Source organism: Uloborus diversus, chromosome 4 (genome assembly GCF_026930045.1).
Source record: "Uloborus diversus isolate 005 chromosome 4, Udiv.v.3.1, whole genome shotgun sequence".
NCBI classification, from domain to species: Eukaryota; Metazoa; Arthropoda; class Arachnida; order Araneae; family Uloboridae; genus Uloborus; species Uloborus diversus.
The window spans coordinates 41,540,294-41,549,056 of NC_072734.1; positions in this window are offsets into that span (position 1 = coordinate 41,540,294).

The window sequence follows — 8,763 nt, forward strand, 5'->3', positions numbered from 1 at the left end:
AACCCATCAGAACATCATTTCTGAAACTTATAAATAGTCATTTTATTCCTGAAAAATACTTCCTACTCTTTCTGTATGGAAAACATGATTTAACTTGCCTTACAAACTGGCAAATTCTTTCTATCACTGGAATTGCATTCAATAGTTTTCTATCTCAATTAAAACGCTGCAATGAGTGATGCTGCTATTAACCATAATTGCCGTTGTTCCTACACAGAAAGGCAGCATCTCTTTGAAAATATTTTCCTCTTTCACATTATGATTACATAATTTTTAAATTTAGCATCAAGCATGTATGGTTTTCTGAGTCCTTTATATACCACTTGTCCAACAAATGCTATTGACTTGATGACATTTTTCATTATATAGCCGTCTACTTCAACGAGTAGTTAGTGTTTTTCTTTTCCCAGGCAAATTCAAAAATGTTTAGCAGGGCCTGTCCTTGATTACTGAATTCATCAACTAGACTATGGCCTAAGCAGGGCTGCCAAGAGCCAAGGCGGGCCCCTTGTTAGTTTGGTCACCAGGGCCCTCTCCGCCAGGAAACTTATTAAACTTATACTACAAAGATTCCAATCTGGGCCCCTAATTTAGACTAGGCTGACATGGCTTCACGTCGGCACTGGGCCTATGGTCCCCAATTTAAGGGTTTCCCCAATGGCTAATTCTTTTAAGCTCAAGTCCATTGTTTAAGAAAAATAAAGAAGATTACAATTTTCTCCTTTATTTATTTCCCTTTCCTTTTTATTAGGGTTGAGATGCTCTGCACCTCAAGAAATATTTAAGTTAGCGCTTGAGCTCTTGAAGTTGGCACTCCTTGTTCCTAGTGAATGTTTTGGTTTATAAGATTTGATTACAAGGGATTTGAAAAATGTGTTTGGCCTAGGTCTTCTCAAAATCTTAATCAAGCCCTGATATTCAGATAGGGATAGACTGCTGAGGCTTTCTCAAAATAGAAAATGGAACAGAAACCACCCATGCATGACCTTGCAACATCCTATCACAAGATTTCAGGAAGATGTGCATGAAGGGGGATTCAAAGGTTTTCACATTTTATGAAACAAAGAGTTTCTAGAAAGATCTACATCATTTTTAATTATTCAAAACAGGAAAACACTCCACCTTCCACTTATCAATACATAAAGTCCAAAACTGTGTTTTTTTTCTTTTGAAAACGTGAAGTTTGGTATTAGCATGAAAAGTTGTGCTAATCAATCTCTAGTAGAGAAAGATTCAACTCAGTACCTTTCATGAAAATATCTGATAAGTTTGAAAATACACATTGACATTCTTCATGATTAAAAGTGTTAGCCACTTTGACTTGTGTTTCAACAGTAGACATAAGGTTTCAGAACGTAATTACAGTAATAGAGAAAGGGCTTTCCCATGAGATACCCACCTGATTTCTGTATGGCACCACGTGGTTCAAAAACTGCCCTAACCTAATTACCTGTGAGCCATGTACATAACTTTTTTTTTTCAAAAGTAAGCAGACTCAAGAGTTAGTCCATGTATTCACTTTGCGGCATTCTTTTTTCTTAGCTCTCAAATGGAATCATACAAATTTTCCAAAGGCAAGAATTATTTTACCTACGTAAAACTCTAGTTTTAAAATGCACACTTGTGTCGTAAGTATTATTTAACATTTTTCAGTCTATCTTCTTTTTTTTCCCTTAAATTTGCCTAGGGCCTTCTGCTAAAGGCTGACAAACGCCCAGGGGTCCTCAGACCATAGTTAGGGAAGCCTTGATATAGCTAGAGGATAAAAAAAATCCCGAGAAAAGAGAAAAACGAATTTTTAGAAATACAGTATAACCCCGATTAAAAGATTGTAAAGGGATTGGAAATTATCGCTAAATAAAGGAGCATACAATCAACGCAGTTAAATCCGGACCAGTGAAATGTATCATTATAAATTGAGGAAATCGTTAAATTGAAGTTATACTGTAGTTTTTGTGTTAGAAAGCATGAGTTTTTAACAGGTGCTTGGGCGTGAGCTAAGAAGTGGAAATAAAACTCCACACAAATACATTGGAAATTGGTTAATAAAGAACTAAGCTAGTGTGTTGCTTGAAATTACTTCTCATACACACATTTGAGTCTACAAAGCGGAAGATGGTAGGGAAAGAAGAGATGTGTGTGTTCTATTTTAATTTTTACCAATTAGAAGCTTTGAATTTTACCATTTAAAAAATAACAAAATATTCAATGTAATTTTTTTAATTGCAATTTATTTGTCTTACTTACACTCGAGAAAAGCTCATTCTGCAATATATGGTGGATGTTGATTGCCATGGAAACCAGTTTATAGTGAGGCTTGACAACAAAAGGCTAGTTTATAGTGATTTTACAAATGTTATTGACAGAAGTGCTATTTTATCCTTCTTTTAAAAAGTTAGTTTGCAAATTTAGTATGACAGGAACCAAAAAATATCTTGTTCTGTCTGTGTATCTGTCTGTTTCCTAAACAAGATATTTTTCTGTCTCTTATCACCTTAGATTTAAAAATTAACTTTAAAAAAAAGAGTAAGAAAAGTATTTCTGACTAACAACAGTTGTAAAATCCCTATAAACTGGTTTATATGGCAGTCATCATTCTTTATATACTGTAGAATAAGCTTTCCTAGAAAACAACTGACATTCAATCTCATTTTTTTTATCCTCATATGAAAGAACTATCAGAAAAAAAAAACTTTTTTGACAGGAAAAGTTATGTTCCTTCTTATGGTATTAACAAAAAGAAAGTACTAGATGACAAACTTAAACTACAGCGCATTGAAAACGGACTATTTTTCTTGTGAAGCATTTTGATGGTCAATTAAGATGACAATATTGTTTACAAATAGGGATTGCAATACTGGAGCAAAAATACAATCGGTATTCGGTATTTTCAAAACACAATACCGGAATTCCAGTAATAATTCCGCTCTTTGATTCTTTTTTTTTTTAAGTGAACAAAAGCATACTTGTTTCACTGCCGTGTTTAATAATTGTTATAGAAACATTGCTTGAAATACAAAAATATGAACAATAACATTATGAACAAACATATAATAAAAATTAAAATATGTTTGTGAAATCTTAATAACTAAGCAAACCAACAATACGAGTACTTTATGACATTTGGATAAGAAAGTACTGGGAAAAAAAATAGAAAGGAAATATTAAAGTATTTTAGTAATATGAAAGAACAAAACATACATTATCATAAAGAAAAGTTAATAGTAGAATATAAAAATTGTGTTGTGATGCCTATAATATAAGTATCCATTGAAGAAGAAAAAACCTTTTTTTACAGCTTTTCTTTAAAATGATATCTCAAGAAACAAAGAGCGTCTATGGAGCAGTCATTCAGTCTAGAGCGTATTTTTGTGCATAAATTTTCAGCAGCAGAAAATGCACGTTCAGAGTCGATACTGGTTGGTGGTATAGTTAGCAATGCGCAATCGGTACCCTCTAAGTACTTACTCCGAACTCCTTCAAATAATTGAATTTCTCTTATGATGGTTTTAGAAATATCAGTTTTAGGTGTTATGGCAGTATTGTTTGTGGAATTTTGTTTATTTATAGCTAGTTGCAACTTTTACTGACAAGACAATTCTTTTTCCACTTGAATATCATTTTCAACAATTTGCTCTTGTTCAGGAAAACTTGCTACTTGCTTTTCAAATCCTTGTTGATGGAAATTTATGATGAACTTGGAAACATTCGATCGCGTTAGTTTCTTTTCTTCTTTTGCAGTTTCTTTTTTAAATTCATTAAAATTATGCAAATATTTCAAAATATCTTCTACTTCACTATGTCGTTCCTCTGTGCGCATTTCAAGGCACTGTGCAATTGTTTGGAGAGTGGAGTGTCTTGCTCTTTTAGTGATTTCAACATAAGTTTATTGTTGCATTCGCTGTTAATAAGTTGGAGTCCTTCCGACACAAAGCTTCCACTGCTAGTTTTATTGGAAGCAGGGCAGATACTGTTCTGGATATTAAATTAAATTCACTATCTGAAAAGTTAATTTGCAAGTATAAGTCCATTAATGCTTTCTGTATTGGATTTTTCAGTTTTAAAAATTGTTCCATCACCAAGAACAAACTTTTTCAACGTGTTTTGGAGTCCAAAATGAGCATAAGCTCTTTTTACTTCCTTTTACAAAAAAGGAAGTATTGTATTCGCAAAAAAAATTTCCACTCTAAAATCGGCCTTAATTTCCATTTTTCTCATCCCCGAATGAATGTTGAGCTTTTTTTCCGACCCGACCACATGTGGATATATGCCTAAAAACGTACAGACACCAGAAATATCCATTTTGACGACCCCCGAGTTAATTACAACGAATTTTCTCGTGACGTCCGTATGTATGTGTGTATGTATCTCGCATAACTCAAAAACGGGATGTCCTAGAAAGTTGAAATTCGGTACGTGGACTCCTAGTGGGGTCTAGTTGTGCACCTTCAATTTTGGTTGCATTCGGATGTTCCTAAGGGGGTCTTTTGCCCCTTTTTGGGGGCAAATCATTGTTAATTTCGATGTAAACTCAAGTTGTGTTAAAATTTGTCGGACACTTGGTGATATATCACCAGTCTTTTGGTCGCTAAGTTTTGTCGCCAACTTGGCGACAAATTTGGAGATTTTTTTTTTTAATTTTTAAATTTTGTTTCAGTTTGGCCACTATTGGTGATATTTAGAGAGTAAATAATTGAATCACATTAAAATTGCCAATAATGGGGAAACGACATTAAATTGGAGTAAAAGGAAGTCATGTGATGCACACAGCTCATTTTATTTCTTTTCAGTACGCACATATTTTTGTAAAACGGCATTTTTTGTTGGGGAAAGTTTAAATAACTTAACAAGAATTCTAATTTTCTTAATTGCTGGAAGCAATTCTTGGCATGTCAAGATTATTATAGTCTTCGTATCCTAATAAAGTATTTTCTTCATTGTCACTCTCTTTGACGTCAGAATCAGAAGCTTCTAAATTTGAAGTATTGGGCTTGTTCTGATTTGAATTTTGCGGATATTGCACACTTAATACTGCAAGTTGAATTCCATGAGCATAGCATAGCATAGCTGTTGATGTGCATCAATCCAGCTCCCAACTTTTTTCATCACTTTGCTCCATCACTGCTTATTAGTAGTTATGGAGACAATGTCTTCCTTCAAAGATAACCCATGTACTTTCAACTTGCAGTTAACTACTTCTACACATTTCGGAGCAGGCATACTTCCTGAGACGCACACACACATATGTGCGAGTCCTATATTCCAAATTTCCTTTTCTGAATGAACATTTATATTTAAATACTGTCTGTTTCGTATGCTTGTCCATTCATCAAAAGTGAGACTAATTTTTAACCGTTTAATTTTAAGTCAGTGAATTCTTTCTTCAGAGAACTGCGAACTTTGCTACTGTAGTCTATGACAATACTTTTTATTGCATTAGCTGATTTTGGTAAATTTTTGAAGCCTCTTGCAATTAATGATTTTCTCAATTCAGTTGAAATACAAAACACTTTAAACGGCAGACCATTCATTGCTGTCATTTTACTTACAACTTCATCCGAACATTTTTCTTGTAGAGAAATCTGTGATTTGTGGTGATTGGGGAGTAGCAATCTCATCTCTAGGCGAGTTAGAATTAGCTTCAGACTCTTTTCGTTTCAACAAGTTAATGTTGTGTTTGGTTTTCAAATGTGTATGTAGTCCACTTGTACTACCTCCAAAAACTTTGATAATCCTCGAACATGTTTTGCATTTTGCCAGCAAATTTTTTTTCATCAATTAAATAGTGAAACGAAGCCGAAGTACTGTCAGCAGATTTTTTATGTTCTTTAAATTCATCATTATTCATTATGAAGTAGAAAAATTATGTGCGTTATAAATATTTTGAGAAAAGTATAATGTATAAGATGCACTTTTGTGAAGAAATGAAACTCACTAATCTAAATAAAAAGAAACTAAACTTTCAAAGCTTTAAATCAATAGCACGCAATTTAATTACGACAACACCTTCTTAAGATTTATTTTACGAATGCAAAGACAGAGCTGCTCTGCTCAAATGCATACATGCACTTTATGTAATCACAAATATATGCTGAAAAATTTTCAACTGATTTCATTTCTCATAACGGTTTCCACTCTAAAAAAAATCTATCTGTCGACAGCTTTAAAATCAAATGACTGTTGCGATGGCCAAAAGTGCAAAGACAAAAGAAAAGTCAAGAAATAAACGAGATATTAACTCGGCAAGTACAGTAAAACCTGTCTACAACGATACTGTTGGGACCAAAAAAAAAATATCGTAATAGACAGGTTATCGTAAACAGTTTGATTATTCATGCTGACATTTTGCTGGGGCCAAAAAAAATCATTTTAGACTGGTTATCGTTATAGACAGTGTTAAACTTGTGTAAATTCATTTTCATTCTGTTTTTTTTTTTTTTTTTTTTTTTTGTCCCAAATTAAATGCAATTATTCTGCATAGGGTCCCGCCAGTGTTCCGATTTAGCCCCGCTTTCGTTAAGGCCGACTCTGATCAAAGATCGTCTAAAACTGCATTCTTAGAGCTACAATTTCGAAAATTAGGCAGGGGAGCGCCACCGAACCTCTTCTCTCCTAAACATTACCAAAGATCGTCTAAAATACGTTTTTTAGGACTCGACCGATGCATCGGCGCCGGCGGCTGTTGCTAACTTGGAGGAAAACATCGGCCTTAAAAAACATCGAAAAGCCGGTAAAATTGACCAATGTTTTCCGAAAAAAATTACCTTTGCTGTTTTACTTTTTAATACAAAGTAAAGGGAGTTATATTGTTTTCATATAAAATTTTTTACTTGAATTTCTGTTAGTCACCCTGAAAGAATTTTTAATACTGCATTCAGGTCCAAACAAGTTAATTATTGCGTTATTTTTTGCGGCTGAATGTACGTATCTCTCATAAGTCCAGGGTTCGTACGGGTCATGGAAATCCTGGAAAGTCATGGAAAAAAAATTAACAAATTTCAGACCTGGAAAAGTCATGGAAAATTAATATTTTCATTATAAGTCATGGAAATTTATTTTAAGTCATGGAAAAATGTCTTGGGCAGTAAAAAAGTAACAATAGCTAAAAGAGCGCTTGAAATATTGAGTGATTTAGTAATATTGCATACAAACTGAACAATTTCAAAAACAAATCCGAGTTTTGAAATTCAATTTCATCTACCTCTGTAACAGCCGCTCGCCTTTTTTTGTAAGGTGATATTACTAATGGGGCCTCACTAATTGTGAATTCACCATTATTTTCAGCACTTCTTATATTTTCTATTATGTAATAGTGGACTTGCACATTCTTGATTTTGCCACGCCCCTTCAAAAAGTGTATTTTGATTGCATCCGAGTTCGTTTCAACTACTTGTAAAAAATTCATTATTAAATTTACCAGAGTTTATCTTAATGTGTTGAAGGCTTTAGAAAATGAAGACTTTAGTCAGGCAACAGAACATAAAAATAGGGGAATTCTGATACTCTAAAACAATAGTGTCCTACATACAGCTCGCAAAACTGATCTCGTGGCCAACTGAAATATCTGGTTTAGAAAAAGGAATTTACTGAAAAACGTGGCTTTATTTTAATGAACGCATATACTGTCAAGTTACATGGATGATTAGATGCACTACTGACACCAAAGGACAATGTTTTTATGAATTAAATGTATTATTGGAAACTTAGTAATGACTCATTTAATTTTTGTCTCATGCATTACTATTCGGTTCTATTTATTAAATATTTTTAGATATTTAAACATCAGTGTATTGCATTCACTGTATTTTTATTTTGTTTGAATTTGTATGATAAAGACAAATAAGAATAATTTATATTAGTTTCTGCAGTGTGCACTGATTTTTTTTCAGTCACAAGTAAGTGCTCCAATGAGGTAGTGGCACTCACGTAACAATTTTTCTGATGCCCATTTCCGGAGATTGTCAAGTGAAGTTTTGCATTAAATAGTATAATTATCTTTGTATAACAAGGTCATGAAAAAAAATTTATGAAGTCCTGGAAAAGTCATGGAAATTTTTTATCCAAATTGAGTATAAACCCTGTAAGTCATAACTCAAAAATAGCGTAGAAGGTTTAAATGTCGTATGTGGGTCTGTGTACGTTCCAGTTGTGCACTTCCCTTTTTGTTTTCAATTGGGTGTTTTTAAAGACCTATTTACTCATTTTTTGTGGCTATCATTTACTTATTTCAATGCAAAACTAATATAGCGTCTTAGACTGATCATTTGGTGATATATTGCTGAATAGGAGATAAACTTGGAAACAAATAGGAGAGGTTGGCCCAAAGCGGATAGGTTTTCGAAGAACGCTCAAAAGTTGCAGATTTTGGATTTTTATCGTTGCAAATTTTGGTTTTATTTCCTAGCAGGGTTCTTGAACTTCAAAATAAAAAATGATTTTTGCATTATTTCAAACCCAATATTTTATTTATTATAAAATTTTTCAAACATTGTAAAAACCGCTTTGCCCTACCAGGGAGCCCGAAGGTGGGTAAGCTTAACTAATTGTGGTTTGGCACATTTGCCAATCAAATATGAAGTTACTAGCAAAAATACCCGGCGTTGCCTGGGTCAGTAATAATTGTGAGAAACAATCGCTACTTTCTTTCGTTTTCTGTTTTAACTGAAAGAACTCAAAACACACCGCTTTGACATGATTGAAAATTGAGCTTCCTCCTTACCCATAAAAGTAAAATAGCAATAAGTATAAAGAACGAAATAGTAC